A 21,123-nucleotide genomic window follows, 5' to 3' on the forward strand; every position below is an offset into this window, starting at 1 on the left:
TCACACTGACAGAACCACAGGCACATAGACACAGGCAACAGAGCATGCACAATGTCGGCACTAGTACAGTGTATATCCACCTTTCGCAGCAATGCAGGCTGCTATTCTCCCATGGAGACGATCGTAGAGATGCTGGATGTAGTCCTGTGGAACGGCTTGCCATGCCATTTCCACCTGGCGCCTCAGTTGGACCAGCGTTCGTGCTGGACGTGCAGACCGCGTGAGACGACGCTTCATCCAGTCCCAAACATGCTCAATGGGGGACAGATCCGGAGATCTTGCTGGCCAGGGTAGTTGACTTACACCTTCTAGAGCACGTTGGGTGGCACGGGATACATGCGGACGTGCATTGTCCTGTTGGAACAGCAAGTTCCCTTGCCGGTCTAGGAATGGTAGAACGATGGGTTCGATGACGGTTTGGATGTACCGTGCACTATTCAGTGTCCCCTCGACGATCACCAGTGGTGTACGGCCAGTGTAGGAGATCGCTCCCCACACCATGATGCCGGGTGTTGGCCCTGTGTGCCTCGGTCGTATGCAGTCCTGATTGTGGCGCTCACCTGCACGGCGCCAAACACGCATACGACCATCATTGGCACCAAGGCAGAAGCGACTCTCATCGCTGAAGACGACACGTCTCCATTCGTCCCTCCATTCACGCCTGTCGCGACACCACTGGAGGCGGGCTGCACGATGTTGGGGCGTGAGCGGAAGACGGCCTAACGGTGTGCGGGACCGTAGCCCAGCTTCATGGAGACGGTTGCGATTGGTCCTCGCCGATACCCCAGGAGCAACAGTGTCCCTAATTTGCTGGGAAGTGGCGGTGCGGTCCCCTACGGCACTGCGTAGGATCCTACGGTCTTGGCGTGCATCCGTGCGTCGCTGCGGTCCGGTCCCAGGTCGACGGGCACGTGCGCCTTCCGCCGACCACTGGCGACAACATCGATGTACTGTGGAGACCTCACGCCCCACGTGTTGAGCAATTCGGCGGTACGTCCACCCGGCCTCCCGCATGCCCACTATACGCCCTCGCTCAAAGTCCGTCAACTGCACATACGGTTCACGTCCACGCTGTCGCGGCATGCTACCAGTGTTAAAGACTCCGATGGAGCTCCGTATGCCACGGCAAACTGGCTGACACTGACGACGGCGGTGCACAAATGCTGCGCAGCTAGCGCCATTCGACGGCCAACACCGCGGTTCCTGGTGTGTCCGCTGTGCCGTGCGTGTGATCATTGCTTGTACAGCCCTCTCGCAGTGTCCGGAGCAAGTATGGTGGGTCTGACACACCGGTGTCAATGTGTTCTTTTTTCCATTTCCAGGAGTGTATATCAACTGGGACAGGTGAAAATGTGTGCCCAGACCCGGACTCGAACCCGGGATCTCCTCTTACATGGCAGACGCTCTATCAATCTGAACCACCGTGGGCACAAAGGATAGTTCGACTGTAGGGACTATCTCGATCACGCGTCCCATGAGACCCACATTCTCACCGTGTATGTCCAAACACTACATTCGTAGTGTCCCACCCCAACATATCCATATAAATGTATGGAAGACTAAAGGCTGCCTGTGAACTAAACAGTGAAGGGGTAACCCCACTCTCTCTACCCAACTGCGTCACAGCGAACCCTTACAGTTTGTTCCACAACTTTATATCGATGTAAGTTTCCTTTAAGGTCACAATCTTTTTGTTTAACAGATTACCGGTTTCGGTCTTTAATGACCATCATCAGATCCGTTTCATAAACATGATGGTCATTAAAGACCGAAACCGATAATCTGTTAAACATAAAGATTGTGACCATAGACGTAAATTATATGAAACTTATTACATATACGGGTCACTGTGTTTTTTCGCGACGATGTCGCAGCTTGCGAGATTATATCGATGTTTTCGTAGCCCGCCATCTGAATTATTGGCGACACAGCGCGCAAACGCGCCCAGCGTGTCTTTATTTTCCGCAAAAATTCTTAACACTATACAGAATACAGAAATTAGCGAGTAATAAAGCGACTCGAGAAACTCACAAGAACACTCTCTCCGTCGATCACAATATGCTAAGATGCATTGCTGTAGGGGAGTCATAGCGTTTCACCGACAAAGGTCACTTCCCACAGACAAAGTATGCTCTTCACTTTACAGTAAGACTATACTACCTGATCAGAAGTATCTGCACACAAAATACTCAACTTAATAAGGGGTGTGTCGACTCTTCGCATTTATGACGATTTGAACTCTGCTGGTGAAACTTTCAATGAAATGTCTGAGTATGAGGAGAAATGGTAGTCCATTTTTCATTAAAAGCCGAAACCAGAGTCGGTAATGATATTGGACACTAGGGCGTGGAGCGAAGTCGACATCCTAACTCATTCCAAATGAGTTCCATTGGATTCAGGTCGTGACTCGGGACAGACCAATCCAATCCACAAACCGTTGTCTCATTGATCATCCTTTATGACAGGGTGCAATGTCACGCAGTCGTCGTCCCCGATCTGTTACCGTCCGGTACTTAATACACAATACAGCCAACTGTTCATATATCCTTCAGAATTTTGCGATTTCTTAAGCACAATAAGGGAATCAGATACGATTCAAGAAAAACATTCCCATGCCGCAACACAATTTCCTCCGTACTTTACTGATGGCTCTTCACATGGTGGCAGGAAATGTTCTCCAGACATTCACCAAATCCGAACCTATCCCTTTGCCAGAGGATGTAGAGTGATTCATCAATACAAATCACCCATTTCCAGATATCCACTGTCCAATGGCGTCGCTCCCTTTAAAACCTCATGCTTCGCTTAATAATGACTACCGAAACGTGTGGCTTACAAGGAGATGCTGGACCATTGTCGCCCACTTCCTTTAACTCCCTATGCACAGTCATTGACATAACTGGACAGCTCATAGCATTTTGAACTCACGAGTGATTCCTCCTGCTAATTTGTGTGTGATTTTTTACAACCACCCGCCGCAGTCTCGACTGTCCCTGACCTTCAGTACGTGAAATCTGCCTGGCCTCGGTTAAACTGTATTTGTTTCTTTGCGTTTTCACTTGTCACGTCATCGGCTGTCGACTTGGGTAGCTTTAGAAGGGTGGAAATTTTACTGAATTTTACTCAGGTGACATCCAGTGGCTAGTCCACGTTCGAAGTCACTGAACTGTTAATATCCATTCAGCTGTTACCGTTCGTGTACCGCCTGCCCAATACTCTCCGCCTCATCTCATACTGGCGAGTTGGTCTGTCTTACATAAGGTGGTCAATTCCACATTACACTACTGGCCACGAAGATGACGTGCTACAGGCGCGAAATTTAACCGACAGGAAGAAGATGCTGTGATATGCAAATGATTAGCTTTCCAGAGCATTCACACAAGGTTGGCGCCGGTGGCGACACCTACAACGTGCTGACATGAGGAAAGTTTCCAACCGATTTCTCATACACAAACAGCACTTGACCGGCGTTGCCTGGTGAGACGTTGTTGTGATGCCTCGTGTAAGGAGAAATGCGTACCATCACGTTTCCGACTATGATAAAGGTCGGATTGTAGCATATCGCGATTGCCGTTTATCGTATCGCAACATTGCTGCTCGCGTTGGTAGAAATCCAATGACTGTTAACAGAATGTGGAATCGTTGGGTTAAGGAGGGTAATACGGAACGTCGTGCTGGATCCCAACGGCCTCGTATCACTAGCAGCCGACTTGACAGGCATCTTATCCGCATGGCTGTAACGGATCGTGCAGCCACGTCTCGATCCCTGAGTCATCAGATGGGGACGTTTGCAAGACAACAACCACCTGCACGAACAGTTCGACAACGTTTGCAGCAGCACGAACTATCGGCTCGGAGACCATGGCTGCGGTTGCCCTTGACGCTGCATCATAGACAGGAGCGCCTGCGATGGTGTACTCCACGACGAACCTGAGTGCAGGAATGGCAAAACGTCATTTTTTCGGATAAATCCAGGTTCTGTTTACAGCATCATGATGATCGCATCCGTGTTTGGCGACATCGTGGTGAGCGCATATTGGAAGTGTCTATTCGTCATCGCCATACTGGCGTATCATCCGGCGTGATGGTATGGGGTGCCATTGCTTACACGTCTCGATCACCTCTTGTTCGCATTGACGGCACTTTGAACAGTGGACGTTACATTTCAGGTGTGTTACGACCCGTGGCTCTACCCTTCATTCGATCCCTCCGAAACCCTACATTTCAGCAGGATAATGCACGACCGCATGTTGCAGGTCCTGTACGGGCCTTTCTGGATACAGAAAATGTTCGACTGCTGCCCTGGCCAGCACCTTCTCTAGATCTCTCCCCAATTGAAAACGTCTAGTCAATGGTGGCCGAGGAACTGGCTCGTCACAATGCGCCAGTCACTACTCTTGATTAACTGTGGTATCGTGTTGAAGCTGCATGGGCAGCTGTACCTGTGCACGCCATCCAAGCTCTGTTTGACTTACTGCCCAGGCACATCAAGGCCGTTATTACGGCCAGAGGTGGTTGTTCTGGGTAACGATTTCTCAGGATCTATGCACCCAAATTGCGTGAAATTGTAATCACATGTCAGTTCTAGCATAATATATTTGTCAAATAAATACCCGTTTATCATTTGCATTTCTTCTTGGTGTAGCAATTTTAATGGCCAGTAGTGTACATAGGGGTTTCTCGATACTTCGGATACTGTATATTATGAGAGCAACCTCCTAAAACCTAACCCAATCAAAACGCAGGTCTGCGTTTCACATGGTAAATAGACAGTCTAGGAAAATGCTGAACGTAACCTCGAAACGAAAACAAATGATACATCGCGTCACCTCTAAGTACCTCGCAGTAAGACTACACCAACGCTCCTTTTCAAAGATCACAGCCAGAACACTGCCGTAGTAATATATCACGGAAACGTACTAACATGACAGCAGATGGGGGCGTGGGATGGGGTTGGTGGGAGGCTGCAGGGGGAGGAGGGGAACTGCACAACCAACTGTCCTATGTACGTCTGCGCTTGCTCTATGCAAGAAACAGTGCTCCTAACGAGACAGGTGGCGTCATAACAGGTTGTCTACGACCAACTCCATTTGATATATTCCGCTGCTTTGAGGGTATAGACTCCCCGGACGTTAGACGAAGATCTGCGGCAGAGGCTGAGAAGGAAAAAGTATAGTTTTCTCCGATCAGTTGAAATAACTCCATCTTCACATTCCTTTCGCCGAAGAGAATTGTACCTAAACGAGAAACCCATAGGACATTCAAAACGTAACGGGAGAGCTTGACGCTGGTTTCCAGCTATCTCACCTGACTTGGAAAAAAAAAAAATGGTTCAAATTGCTCTAAGCACTGTGGGACTCAACATCTGAGGTCATCCGTCCTCTTGACTTAGAACTACTTAAACCTAACTAACATAAGGACATCACACACATCCATGCCCGAGGCAGGATTCGAACCTGCGACCGTAGCAGCAGCGCGGTTCCGGACTGAAGCGCCTAGAACAGCTCGGTCGCAGCGGCCGGCTGACTTGGAACACCCTGAAACTGCAAACTATACAGGGTGTATCATAATTAATGGCGTAAACGCATACAGTTGAAATTACACGATACTAGAAACAAAAAAGTCTCAGTAAACATAGGGTCGAAAATGCATACCTCAAGACCTAGGAGCAATTTTCATCTTCGATACTGTGAAACAAATCTCTACTACTGCAAGCTCTTTGCTTTCCATATTTTGGGAAGTGGCAGTATGGACCAAAACAAGGAAAAAATGTCCAGTAAACATATGCTCTAAAATGAATACGTTAAGAGTTATGAACTCTTTTTCATCTTCGCTACTTTTAAACAACTCTCATCTAATGTACTCATAACTTTTAGGCTATGCACATGTTTACTGGACATTTTTTTCTTGTTTTGGCCCATACTGTCACGTCCCAAAATATGGAAAGCAAAGAACTTACAGTAGAAGAGAGTTGATTCACAGTATCGAAGATGAAAAATTTCTCATTAGCTCTAAGGTATGCATATTCGGTCCTATGTTTACTGAGCCTTTTTTGCTTCTAATATAGTGTACTTTCAACTGTATGCGTTTACGCCACTAATTATGATATATCCTGTATTGTTATGGCGCAAACCGAGTTTGAAGCGGCGGCACTTTACTGGATGGAATCACATCACTGTGAATGAGGAGATGCAGAACACATCTTGGTCAGCATGCAGCTACTTGTGACTTGCACGCTGGATGAACTAGTCTCAGTTAATGTTCGAAAACGTAATATTGCGGAATTCTGAGCCTCAAAATCCATCTAATGTGCAGAAATATTCTGTGATGTTGTAAAATATATAAGTAACTGTACTGTACTGTCCTGGGTACGAAAACTATAATTACAATCCCTTTTATTGATCTAAATCAGACGAGAGAGGATAGGTTGCTATGCTGGAAGGAAGAAAGTTATTCCGCCAGTGATTGCGGCCTCTTAGTGGCGTTGTGGCGTTGACCAGGTTGTTGATGTGTTGGCTGTGTCGTTTTACAGTCTCTAGCCTAGAGGTAAGCTATTTCAGCTACATAATGGCATTTCAGTTACTTCAGGTGCGTGCAGAGCGAGTTCGAGGGCTCAGTTTTGCGTCCTCTTTAGGCGATCACTACGTGTATCGGTCACGGCGCATTGTTTACAGAACGGCTACATGGTCCTGTGGGAATGTTGAGGTCGAGTTTAAGAATGTCTAGGAGTGAGCGTACTGATAAGAAGAACATAATTTCAAGATTTTTGTCTTTAACGTGTGTCACCTCGTTACGTGACTTTGGTATGGCGTAAGATTTAACTGTAAGCTTTTTCCGTTTCTCATTTGTCGTACTTAATTTGTGACCGTAACAGCAACGACGTTCACCATTGCTGTTACTAACCAGTAAATGTGAGAAAACGGGACCAATATGTGTAATATTGACTTTTCAGTCTTAGCGCGAAATCCAAATAACAACACCACGTGATACCTCCGTCTTGATTTTGGCGACACGTGCAATACGCTATCCTTGTTCCATAGATAATCCTGGGTTTAGTAGCTGGCGCAGCTTTTTGTTTTAAACCTCAAGCCCATATGTCTATATATCCCATTTCCACAGGACTACGACAAGTAAATTTTCGATGCAGTGAAGGTCAACGCACATTTTTCCTCCTATAATACTAGAGCATCACAAGCGAACTGGAGTCTGAACTGCATTCGCTGGATACTCAAGCTAATCGTGTATAGCGCCTTGTCGTCAGTATACAGTGCAGGGTGAACCCTTAGATCTGTTGGTAGTCCGATGTTTACAGACTGTACAGGAGACAGAATTGTAACTGCACTTTATGTCATGCCTTAGGACCTTATTATTATGAAACTTGGTTGTCTCCCGAACCGCTTCGGCCCACAGTAAAGTACTGTCGATATATGTACAATTCGTCTCACGAATATGCTCTCTCGGAGGAATTAGTAAATTGCTCAGAGATCTTTCCGTGACAGAGAAGAATATTCGGTACGTGGAAACTGATGTCAGTTATATGTCTTAAGTCTCTTGATAGAGCATAGAAAATTCTGAAACTTTTGCTTTTAGCTACTAAGTAGGCAGACGTTGAAGTAACGCACTCTGAACGACATACGCTTTCTATGCGGTGAAGGTATCTTCGTATTACGTACATACATTAACTGCAGATTGCTGCTGTGAACAGAACTTGCTAGATCTGAAGGTTCATGAAACTGTGACATACCTTTGTGCAATGTTTTCTTTGATCCAGCTGAAATTACATTGACAGCAACTGATAAGAGTCTGTGCCTGACGACAAGAACACACTAAAAATTTATCCCCCCCCCCCCTCCTATAAAGCGGACAATTTATCTGTAGTGAGCTGCATAGTGTACAATAAAAATAGTTTGGTAAATAGTGTTCACTGTTCTAACGTCGCTATTGAAAACTACCAGTATTTGTGGCCACTTATCTTGCTCCTGTGCTAATTATAATTCTTAGATTTAATAAACTACTCAAATACATACTCCATAGTACTCTGAAATGAGTCGAACACTCCTTTTTATAAGACAGCGCAGATTGAGAATCCATGTCTTCTAAGGTAAAACGGATTATTAAATGGTGCTCCCCCGTCCTTACCTTGACGTCATATTTGAAGGTGCTTTCGTATGAGAGAAAAGTTCCTCAGTAGAAGTCTGTCAAGTGAGTTTAGTAAGTATAACTAACATCATCTTACAAAACATTACAGATAGATTTATTAAGTGGAAGTTTTCAGACGTGATATAATGGTCGCTCTTACAACAGATTTTATTACTTTTGGAGTAATAGCTGCTGAAGGCATCTAGATTTCTTATTCTGGTGTTTTAATGAATTTTGGCTTTTACTGGAATGGTAATCATTCACTGCTTTGATTTATAAATGGCCCAATATTTACGATCATGCTGTGTTTCAAAATATGAGCGTAAATCAGCCTTATTCATTACTATTTTGTTATATATATGATATTATTTCGTTTAGCGATCCATCATTACTGCATTTATCCTACGATGCTGCTTGTGGTTTGGATACGTTTTTATTGGTGACGTCCGATTAATCGACTTGAATCCTAACGATTTTAACTTCGTTTGTGCAGCTGTTTGTTTTTGCACCATTGGTGCGTGCTGACACGTCGTACTAATACACTGCACACTCAGTAACAGCTTCGAAGCAGTCGTGGACTGTCAGATTGCCTTGCAGTCGGATATTACTTAACAAGAGATTTGTAGGTTAGTGAGAGCTCTTCCCTGAACGTAAAACGTAATAAGAGAATCGTTTGGAGTAATGTTAACATCAGGTCACTGGACACGTTACAATACTAACTGCTCTGTGGATTTGAAAATTGTCAGTCTGATACAGAGGAATATGATCTCGATTTCTGTAGTAGTGTGGAGAGCTCACTACAGTCTAACACGTCTTCAAAAAAGGTTTTCACAAATAGCTACGTTCATCCGCACTTAAACCTGGTCATACCATTCGCCCGGCCTCTACGAGACCTGCACGTGACTTCCTGTGTGCTGCATAGTATATCCTGACCCGTCCATAAAGTTTCCTTCCACTACTCCTCAGACCAATCGTGGCGTCGGCTGTACCTCTCAAAATGATGGCACGCATGGTCGGTTGCTTCTGACCACCAGCATGTCAATGATAACAGAGTCACGTTTCATACAGGTTGATTGTTGTTGATGAAAGTTAGTCATGGATGGTCCGTGACTCTTGACTTACACACGAGGAGTATTTTTGTTGATAATCCGTCGTCGTTACTCATAATATCATATTTTCTGATTAAGTCCAACCGTTTCGGAGTTATAACCCGATGCTCAAAGCTTAGATCAACGATTTTTGGGATGCTTTAGTTCCGGCTCTAGCAGTAACAGCTAAATCGTCCAATTACTGCTTTGGGCACTTATTTGAAGCTCCGAAATGTGTTAGACTGAAGTGCATACAGCCTATTATAAATAAAAATATATTTCTACCTGGTACACAGTGCTTCCGTTCTCTAAATGGGCTGAAATGGGTTTCGCTGAAATCGATGAAGAGGACGGTTGGTTCCTGTGCTTGTGTCTCTATCAGTTAGATTGTAAAGCCAAACAAAACCTTTGCTTTTAATACATCTCTGATCGCTCACTTTACAGTAACTTAACTTTATGAGTTCATCAGAAAATATGTGTATTTCTTTTCCCCTTATCTCCTTTTTACTTCTGCGTCCGGCTTTTGTTACTATCCATTTAATAGCTAAACGGCTCCAAATTCATGCACGTTAGAAGGCTGCAGAAGTCATTCTAAATCCGTAATCTGTGGCAATGATGTAATCGTTGTCAACAAGGATACTGGCAAATATCGCGCCTTCGACCTCGTGGCGAAAAGAAATATGTTATTTTTATCTTTCCTTCGTGACCTGATTATCAGCTTACGTTCCAATCATCGTCCATCGCCATCGAAGTCACAAGATCTTAAGGGTTAAGGGTTTTGTTATCGTATATTATACCCAAATACACATTATCAGGTATGCCACTCAGTAAAGATTAGTTACGAAACTGTTTACTCAACGATTTTGTCACTTGTTTACAAAAATCCGACGAATTTACTCTTAAACCTTGTATGTATCTAAACGTATAGTACGTACTGGAGAGTACTTCTTAGCATTATTTTCAGCTTCCTGTCTAGTTCGGCTCGTGTAGCAATCAAATACACTTTGTGTTGTCATACTATAATCTCTCTTAGCTTTTTCGCATGATCTCTAGAAGCGACGCGCAAATGAGGCAGCAGCTTTTTGCACAGCATTCCCGGAATACCGGTTCTCTACATTCCCCCTACATAATTTATCAAGAACAGAGTTAACATTTACGTTTCCTAATCGTCTTCGATACACGCCTGTAAGGACTGTACTGAACTGTTAAATATCTCTATAAATGTCTCCATAAATACCTTTCGTTACTGTTCCCGTACCTACTTGATGAAGGCTTCAAAAGTTGGAGAAGTAAGCTAGAACTGCATTAGCTTCGCGATGGCGAGTTTCTGTACAAATTCATGATACTTTCCCAACAAATGAAAGTCTTCCATTTGTTTATCTTCTTCCTATTTCCCGCCTTCGATTTACCGGTAGATATTTAAACAATGTACCAGACTACAAATTTACTGGTAATCTAGTAACTGGGTACTATCGAGTAACGTACGTTCAAATACGGGTATTTTTCTGCATTAATACCCATTTAAAGAGATCCAGCAGTCAGTACAGTAACAGAAAATACTGTTTATGCCAGGTTTCCTTCCCTTACCACCGTCCAGCGATGATATTACTTGTAGACAACATACAACCACTATTTCTGAAGGTATCTCAAATAATCATATTTTGACTATAAGTCAAAGTTAACAAATTTTTCAGAGCGCAAGTTACAACAACGTATCGCTGACAGTAACTGTAACTGGAAAACATAGAAGACTTCTCGGAGCTTGTAAGAACGTAGATGAACTTAAAAATTGGGATAATTTCAACTTGACTTTAGCCTGTTTTACTGTAGTAAAAAAAAAAAAAAAAAAAAAAAAAAACACTGTGTTCCACCTTCTCGCTGGCCGTTGTGGCCGAGCGGTTCTAAACGCTTCCGTCCGGAACCGCGCTGCTGCTACGGTCGCAGGTTCGAATCCTGCCCTGGGCATGGATGTGTGTGATGTCCTTAGGTTAGTTAGGTTTAAGTAGTTCTAAGTCTAGGGGATTGATGACCTCAGATGTTAAGTCGAATAGTGCTTAGAGTCATTTGAACCATTTTTCCACCTTCTCGAGAATGGCCAGGTAGAGCTGGCAAATTATCGCATTCTGATCCCTGTCGATTTTATATAGCCACCTAGAATAATTCTTTTAATATCACACTTCAGCGATACAATCCTTCCTTGCAGCATTAAAATAAATTATAGAAGCTAGGCGTTTGGATTCCGTTCGTTAGCTTTCTGTCCTAAGCAGGGTGGCTGTCGCGAGTGGCTAACTGTGTCACCTGCAGATGAGTAACACCGCAGATTCTCGGACATGATCTTTCAGAGTACCAGAACAATGATGCAGAAGGGCTAGTCCTGGCAAGGGCTAGTCCTCGAAAGTAGCTAGCAGTGACTGCGCGCCAAATATTGTCGCAGCGAGACAAGACTGTATGACACAAGAGAATCAGAATTTAACAGAAGCAAATATTGAGAAGGAGTAGCATAAATAAAGTCTGTGTGTGTGTGTGTGTGTGTGTGTGTGTGTGTGTGTGAGGGTGGGTCCGGGGGAGAAGGAGGATGGTCGTCATACGATACGCTTGCGCTTCTTAAGGCGACCTGGAAGAACGTCCCATCTGCATATGATGCTCCCTCAATTCATAGGGAGACAGACTTTCAGAGTTTCAGACGTTTGTAATGCTCTGATAACGCTTTTCTAAGCATAATAGTAATATGGATAAAATGAAAGTTAATGTGTGTAACCACAAGTGTTATTGTAGTATTCACACTAATGCAAAACCACTCGTAATATTTTAAAAGTGTCATATTTTCATCGAAATTTTTCTCACCACACACGGAGGTCAACATAGATAGAAATAACCGTTCCAAGGAAAGAAAACAGACTATTCTGAAACGTACGTTTATGACATGTTTCCTGCAAAATAACTGCCGGCCGTTGTGGCCGAGCGGTTCTAGGCACTTCAGTCTGGAACCGCGAAACCACTACGGTCGCAAGTTCGAATCCTGCGTCGGGCATGGATGTGTGTGATGTCCTTAGCTTAGTTAGGTTTAAGTAGTTCTAAGTTCTAGGGGACTGATGACCTCAGATTTTTGCGAAATATCTAGTTACTTTCAACGCAAGTCTTGTCTTCTGTGCATGTCTGAAAGAATAGATGCTGCCCACGATACGCATGTGTGTGAAATACTTCGAAATTACTATTTTACTCCGAAATCGCTAACATCAACTGTATTAGCTATAGATCTACTACCCAGTAATGACATATGAAAAATTTCTGTCATACTGGGACTCGATATACGGATGTAGACAGCGTGACATATGGAAGTTTGTCCGGCGAGCGTGTACGGATTGCCGAAGTGGTGAAGATGACTTCTCGCAATACTGGGAAACTCCAGGTTAGAGTCCCGGACATGCACAAATTTTCATATACAACTATTAGGTAGCAGATCTGCACCTAATACATCTCATGCTAGGCATTCGCAGTCAGCAAACAAATTTCGAAGGTCAAGGCAGGTGTTTCGAAATCTGAAATTGAGATCTGCTCCTGTCCGTTTCTAATGACTTCATCGTCGTGTAGTTGTTGAAGTGTAATCTAATATTGTGCACTGTTATGCACCAGGTGATTTATATATACGAGAACTGCCCGGAGGATAAGGTCCGATTGGGCGCGAAAAGGAAACCAGAATGAAATTCCGGTGAAGCTTTGCACAAGTGTGTAGAGCGGTGTCTCAGGTCACGTCGCTCTGCTCACTTCTGTGCACGCAATAAGCACATAAACATTCTTAGAAAATATTGTAGTCTCCATTGCCAAGTATGAGATCCTGGTGAGAGATTTAGCCTGATGTTATGCAGCCCACATGACACAACTGTCCTTGTGTCCTTCTTCATGACAGTTCTTGGCCGCATTTTGCAGGGACAATGAAGGAGCTCCTGCAGCCTTTTCGATGGGAAGTATTTGCTCACCCACAATGCAGCCTGTAGTTAGCTCCCCCTGAGTTTCATCTCTGCTGACATGAACCGCTGCTGCGAAGACAACATTTTGGCACAGACAACGAGCTGTAGACCAGCTTAGAGAATTGGCGAAAATCACAGGCGGCTGCCTCCCATGACGAGGGTACTGAACAGTTGGTACAACGCCACAACAAATGTCTAACTCGGAGTGGTGACTATGTAGAGAACCATCTGGAAGATGTAGCTAACTGTTGCAAATAAAACATTTTTAATTTTCACAGTAGTTTCCATTTCGCAACGGATCGGAGCGTACTTCCCGTATAGCCCTCGTATGTGGATAAACTTTCTGAGTGCTGTATGTAATATTCTTTGATTTTTCATGATTAAATTCGGATTTTAACGATTTCATTTTTCTTTCCAACTTAATTTTTTTTAGGGATTTCTAATGCGAGTAAATAAATTTAATAAGAGAATGGAAACAAGATGATTTGTTGAGACTGGATGTTAAACCGTAACCTGATATCATTTAGAAATGTATATTTCTTGGACTTTGTGTGTATGTGGCTACCTTTCTCTAAAGTTGCCGATGTAATTTCCTTCGAGTTCTCATAATGAAATGTAGATTTTGCGCTTCCGTTTTTCTTTCTTGTTTTTGTTTTTTGTAAGTTTTTCTGAGGCGAATAAATAAATTTAGAGGGAAAACGTAAACAGGGCTATTTCTTGAGACGGGTACCTAAGAATGACTTGTAAGAGGCATCTAATGGGTGACATGAAACATGAAGAAGACGAAAGCAAAGTGCTCCAAGATTAGAATGTGGCCGAATTAGCACTGTTATTCGCGTTCGGCATACAGCTGCAGCATTTGCGCGTGCGCAGCGGTAATGAACAGCTACCGATAAGACGGAGCAAGGCCACTTAACAATAAACACTCCCTGACTGTCGTATCTACTGTTGCGCGATCTATTAACACATTCGCCGGAGCTCCTACAGGGAGCAGAGCGAGGAATCGCAATTAGTCCTGCTTGATGGCCCGATGAAAAGTTGTTCTACAGCGCCCTAAGACGTTTGCTTTCATTCGGAGGCCTCGCACGGCCCTCAAGAAGTACAGGCTAAAGTAAGAAGCGAATTAATTTTGTTGCGTGATTTGCACGTGTGAGGAGGGGCGCGGTCATTGTCTTAAGTCCACGGGGCACCAGTGGCGGCAAAGGGAGCCCTCCGGCCGCGGACACGCACGCTCCTACGCACATGGCGCACGCGGCCAGAGAGCGATTGCGGGCTCTAAATAAGGACGTGAAGGTAGAGCGTTAAGAATAGCCCTGTCTGCTGCACCGTGCAATCTGTATGTAAATTGTACGAGCCGCTGAGTTATGTGCGCCTCACGTGCGACGCAACTGCAGCCACCCACCGCTCGCCGCTGCCGCTTGCTTAGCCAACGGCCGAACCCACCGCACCGCCACGATTTTAATTGCTGCCACTCGTCAGCAGATGGCAGCTCGACCGCTCTGCGCCAAAAGGGGCTTTTGGTACTGGAGGCGGCCGAACTGCTGAATAACAGTCAGTGACAGGACAGAGCACTATCTACGAAGTTTTGTTTTTAACAGAGTGCGTCCATATTCAACCTTAGTGTAATTTTTTCAATTACATTTATGATCAGTTTTTTCATCTGACCTGGTAGTATAAATTATCGCGCAGCACGCTAGCTCGCGAGTCAGGCATACGCTGGGCTAGTCCCTAATTTCCGCCTCACGATTCACAAACAGTTGAAGTACCATTACACACAGAACCAAGTTTAAAGAATTTACAGACAGGCGGCACAAACGGTTTCCATCCCTTAGGTGAGGGACGAATGCTGCGGCAGGAAAGGCATCGGTTCGCAAAGTAAATAAATTTACCAAAACCTGATTAAAGCAGACGCCGCACTGGACGGGTTTATTGCTCAGTTAAAGAAGAAGAAAAGGAGTAAAAGTTTTTATTTATCTTTCACATACAATTGCGTGCAAAACTTAGGGAGGGAAGTAACTTTCGCATGATACATCACTACCAAGTAACATGGCTCCAGGACTTGAGATGCAACTAGAAAAAGCATAGGAGGCAAGGTACTATTATGTCAGCTTAAATTTGTGTACACAGCTGATTAGATTGCGAAAATAATTATTCGGTTTGCTGTTCAGAGGTGATTCGGACACGTTTCGGGCTCTGTCCACCACGAAGATATGAAAATAAGAATAGAGCCTTCACACAGAATACAGAGTCATGTGCATCACCCACCAGTGAAGTTCTGACACTGATGGGTGATGCATACGACTCCGTACTCTGTATGAGGACATTATTCGTACTTTGATAATTCTGATGACCATTCGTCAATAAATCACTTCAGAACAGCAGAGAGAATAATTATTTTAGCGACCTAGTCAGCAGTTTCACAGCTCGAGGAAATTTGGACTGCAACTAGAAAGAAGTGCTATAGTACAGAAGGCAATTGAGAGAAAAATACAAGTACACGAATGGAAATGACAGTTTTATTCAGAGGGAGTCATTACACAGTAGTAGCCGCTTTTTTTGACGGTCTCCTGAACGTTACAAAAGGCAGCACATGGTTCTTAATGGTGTGTGACCACCATGGACGGCAGTGTATGCTCTGCAACGTGCTCCCATACTGGCCACAACGTGGGGCGTCCCATTACTCCACCAGCGCCGTTATCAAGTGCTGGCAGGTCGTTGGTGTATGTAGACGTTCCTGCGATACGTCACCTCAACGTATCCCACACGATGCGATTTAAACAGGCCAGTCCACCCGCGCAATATCCCATAGTTTCAACAGCACATTCACCTATGCAATTAATGCGGTCGGTCATAGTCATCCATAAACATGAAATCACTGCTGAATGCGCTCCTGGAAAGAGGAACATGGGACAGGAGTACAGTGTCACAACAACCTTGACCGCTGACTGCTCCATGTTTGAAAATTTGGAGGTCAGGACGTCCCCGCAACATTGTGCCTCCTCACACTATAACACCTGGGCAACCAAAACCACAATGATAGTCAGTGTTTGGCGTACTCTGATATGGTGAGAATTGAGAACAAGTAGTGCCTCCACGAACGGTAGAGAAAAGAAGATTAGAATTTACTGACTCAAACGTAATTTACTTTCCCGTTCACTTTTTACTACTTTGTTCAGACAACAGTGAAATAGATTTAGGATCAATTGTAACTTCATGAGGCAACTGTTGCCGATCATCTGGATAATTAACCTACGTAAAATTCCATCAACCTGTAGGATGAAAGAGGGTTTCTACTTCACGTGACACACTTAAAAATATAAGCTGTCTTATTCACGATACAAACGAGGTATGTCTAGTGTGTAAAGGCACACAGGAGTTTCTGAACGAATAAGCACGAACCAGATGAGTAACGGTTTCAGCAGACCCTTTGTGTGGAATAATAGAAGGGACAACACACGCAGTTTCAAGTCCCGTCGTTGAGAAGCACGAGTGCATGCTGCGCCTAATATTCCGTCTACAGGTTACCCGCCGCACAGTACTGTGTAGAGGGTGGCTACCACTAGGCATTCCGAATACCCTTTAACTAACTGGATTTTGCACTGTTGGTCATTAAAATTTTAATACCAAGATGGCAGCGTTCAACAACCTCAAATTGGCGGCGTGACTGGATATGCAAACGATTGGTATTCCAGTGCAATAGATGATAGTATATAAGGAAAGATTGTGCAGTGACTTACTCGTTCAGAAGTCGCATTTGAATGATTTTGTCTGTGAGAAGATAGTTCCGTGTCTCTTGTAACAAGGACGAACTTCTACTTCCTCGTAACGGAATTCTACAACCGCAGGACTGTAATCTGCCGCGGCTAAGGTCTAACGTGCAGTATTATCTCTGATCGAGTGGATCAAGCTTTCGCAACTGTCACGTGGACACGTATTCGATGGGTGCAAGAGGCCATACTCTAAATCATGCAGGATCTCAACGGCCTCCCGCAAATAGTGCTCCGAGGTTAGACATATTGTTCGCTCTGGCGTGGAACACTGTACAGAATGCGTCATGTTTCCTGGGTCAGGAAATGAGCTTAATTGCAGCAAAATAAGTATTCACACCGACACGTGGATTACGCTTGGAGCACCATGAACTGTCATGATTGTGACCATTGCTGGGGCAGCAAAGTGGTTCGTCAACGGCAACACAGAATATAACAGTGGCTCCTCAACCTCTTTTCACACGAGTCCCCCTTCAGCGTACATCATCACAATTGACGTGTATAGAAGATCCGACGATAACGAAAGCTATCTCATTCCATTCGCCATAATCATAGGTTCCCGGCATCTGTCGTGATGGTGAGGTGCCAATGGTTATCACCTCTGGTTCTCATACAAGGTAATTTGGACAAGATCTCCGCTATGTGTTTTCGTTTGAAATTTAGCCCAAATTTACCTCCAACTCTATAAAAAGTCTACGTATTACCAAAACTATCTTCCCACGGACTGTTATCCAACATAAATCCGTATGCTAACCTTTCACTAAAGAGAACACTATTTCAATTGAGCTGTAACTGTTGTGACTACAACTTGTCTTTATATGAAATGCGCAACTCAAGTAAAACAATTAACTGCTCCTAAGGAAATTTCCACTTGCCACGCGTATTGACAACATCGTTCCAGATTTCTCGGAAGCACAACAGCAAACAGCAAGCACGCAGCGGCTAAGCTAGATTTCTGTTTTTAAATAAAATTTCCAAACAGTATTCAACCTGTTGCATACGATACGGTGCAATGTGGAAATTCGTAAAGATAAACTTTCTTTGAACAGTGGGATGAGAAGAGTATTTATTCCTGTGGGATGATATTCGAATTATTTTAGAATGAAGTATGTATTCCAAAATAAGCGCTAAACTTCGCGTGACCTTCACACATAACACTGCTCTGAACAATACTCTGCTTAACAAAGTGAACAATGATTTCTAAACAGAGAATTTCTATAAAAACAGAGAATTTGTGTAAAAAACCATCAGCTCAATCAATTGATATGTTAATGCATGACTCGGGGAAGTAGAGTGGCCTTTCTCTCAGCTTTGAGCAAGTGAATAAAGTAAGCTAGATAAAAATAATCATTCCGACAAACTAGCTGCGCAGTGCTGCAGTCTTGCTTCAAATTTCTTCTCTTCAAAATTAATAAATAAATAAATAAAAATAAAAAATTGAAATTAATGCTCTTTTTGTCTCTCAATGTGTACATCATATTCATCGTTGCTGTCCTGTACAATAAATCTTTCTTCATCTAACAGATACATTCACAAGTTAACACAGCACTATTGAGTACGTCCATCACCTACCACACTTCAGCTAAGAATGTATCAGATTGCGCAGAGGCAAAGACTGTGCCACAACAAGACCAATGATTGTTATCAGTAACGTAACCTGCTCTGTCTCTCTGACGTGCAAATTGATAAATTACATCAATATCGACATTGATAATCTGCAAATCACATTGAAGTGCCTGGAAGAGGGTTCACCGAACCATCTTCAAAATTCTCTATTATTCCAATCTCGTACAGTGCGCGGAAAGAACGAACACCTATATTGTTTCCGTACGAGCTCTGATTTCCCTTATTTTATCGTGGTGATCGTTTCTCCCTATGTAGCTCAGTGTAAACAAAATATTTTCGCATTCGTAGGAGAAAGTTGATGACTGAAATTTCGTGAGAAGATTCCGTCGCAAGGGAAAACGCCTTTCTTTTAATGATGTCCAAATCCTGGATGATTTCTGTGACACGCTCTCCCGTATTTCGCGATAATACAAAACGTGCTGCCCTTATTTTAACATTTTCGAATGTACCGTACTCCGTCAATCCTATCTGGTAAGGATCCCACACCGCGCAGCAGTATTTAAAAGAGGACGGACAAGCGTAGCGTAGGCAGTCTCCTTAGTAGAGCTGTTACATTTTCTAAGTGTCCTGCAAATAAAACGCAGTGTTTCGTTAGCCTTCCCCACAACATTCTCTGTGTGTTCCTTCCAATTTAAGTTTTTCGTAACTGTAATACCTAAGTATTTAGTTGAATTTACGACGTTTGGATTAGACTGATTTATCGTGTAACCGAAGTTTAACGAATTCCTTTTATCACTCATGTGGATGACCTCACACTTTTCGTTATTTAGGGTGAACTGCCAATATTCGCACCATTCGGATATCTATTCTAAATCGGTTTCCAATTTGTTTTGTTCTTCTGATGACTTTATTAGGCGATAAACGATAGGGTCATCTGCAAACAACCTAAGACTGCTGCTCAGATTGTCCCCCAAATGCTTTATATAGATAAGGAACAGTAAAGGGCCTATGACACTACCTTGAGGAACGCCAGAAATCACTTCTGTTTTACTCGATGACTTTCCTCAATTACTACGAACTGTGACCTCTCTGACAGGTAATCACAGATCCAGTCACATAACTGAGACCAAAATGACATCCCCACTTTACACAGCTGACCGCATGATATGCTGGAGGTCTACGTGACGTTGTATTTTGTAAAGCTCACGCTGAACAGCATGTTGCCACTGCTGATCTGAAACCTACAGGGGTTGGTAAAAATATAGAAACACTGCGAAATATGTGTGCTTGAACATAAATGCAGGTGCTAACCAAGCGTGGATGTTGAATTGTTGTATCCTGCCACGAACGGCACGTGTGTAAAGCCCCCAATAAGTTACAAGTGTCAGTCCTGGTCAGAATAGTGTTCTGGGTAGCTGCGAGTGCATTGTGACGAAACTAAGTTAATTCAAACATGGGCGAATTGTTGGCGCTGGTATGGTGGGTGCTTCATAAGCAAGGGAACCGAAATGTTTGATATTTCAAGATGCAACGTATCGAAGATTTATACTGCACACAGAGAAAGCGAAAAAATGTCATCCGCTAAGTCACAAAAGCGGGTGGAAGTGTATGTTGAGTGGCTGCAACAGACGGTGATTAAAGAGGGCGGTCAAGAAAAATAAGCTGCAATTGTCACTGCAGAATGGAATGCCTGTTAGCAGCAAAACAGCGCGAGAGGAACTTTATAAGCAAGGAACTGCAGAGCGAGCTGGAGTTCTGAGACCATTCATTAGTGGTGCAAATGATTGTAACAGAAAAACGTGGTTTCGAAGCGATAAAACATGGAATATGGAGCAATGCAAGGAAGTCATTTGGTCGGAGGAACCTTGTTTTACACTGTTTCCAACTTCTGGCCGATTCTACGTCCCAAGAAACATGGCGGGGGTTTGTTGAAGATTTTGGCCGCAGTATCGTGGTATTCCACGGTCCCCATGTTTACTCAGCAAGCTCGCGCTCAAGGGTTAAGTGATCACTTGGCTGACCAGATCCATCCCATTATACAACCTTTGTTCCTGAATGCTGATGCTGTGCTGCAAGATGACAGAGTCACTGTTCACACAGCTCGCACCGTCCAGAAATGGTTTTATGACAACGAGGACGGATTGTCGCATCTGCCCTGGCCACTGTAGTCACCACGTCTCAACATTATTAAACATTTGTGTTTGGAGAGGAGGATGCGTTATCACTGTTCACTTCCAACATCTTCACCTGAAGTAGCCTCTGTGAATGATATAAAATTTTCTTGAAGACCGTACAGGACGTGCACTCATCCATTACGAGACAACTGGAAGCTGTTTTGGATGCCAATAGTTTTCCTACAGCGTATTAGGCGTGGTAATGTGTTGTGCTTTTCGAGTGTTCTTATTTTTGTCCGACCCCTACACTTACACACAGAGTGTACTCGACTGTTGCCCTGGACGGTAAGTTCTCTCGGCATCTGGTCACAGTTCGCCGCGAAACTGGCATGATATCACCTGCGAGCCATTATGATTGATGAAGTCCGCCCCGATAGCTGAGTGGTCAGCGTGACGGATTGCCGTCCTACGAGACCAGGTT

The 21,123-nt window shown here is 43.9% G+C and overlaps 1 protein-coding gene across 1 annotated transcript in view; it reads left to right on the top strand.

Moving 5' to 3' along the window:
• The window catches only part of LOC126217302 (atherin-like), a 135,672-nt gene that overhangs the window by 31,656 nt on the left and 82,893 nt on the right, over positions 1–21,123 (top strand). The window lies entirely within an intron of this gene.

This window comes from Schistocerca nitens, chromosome 1 (genome assembly GCF_023898315.1).
Source record: "Schistocerca nitens isolate TAMUIC-IGC-003100 chromosome 1, iqSchNite1.1, whole genome shotgun sequence".
In the NCBI taxonomy this organism is placed as follows: domain Eukaryota; kingdom Metazoa; phylum Arthropoda; class Insecta; order Orthoptera; family Acrididae; genus Schistocerca; species Schistocerca nitens.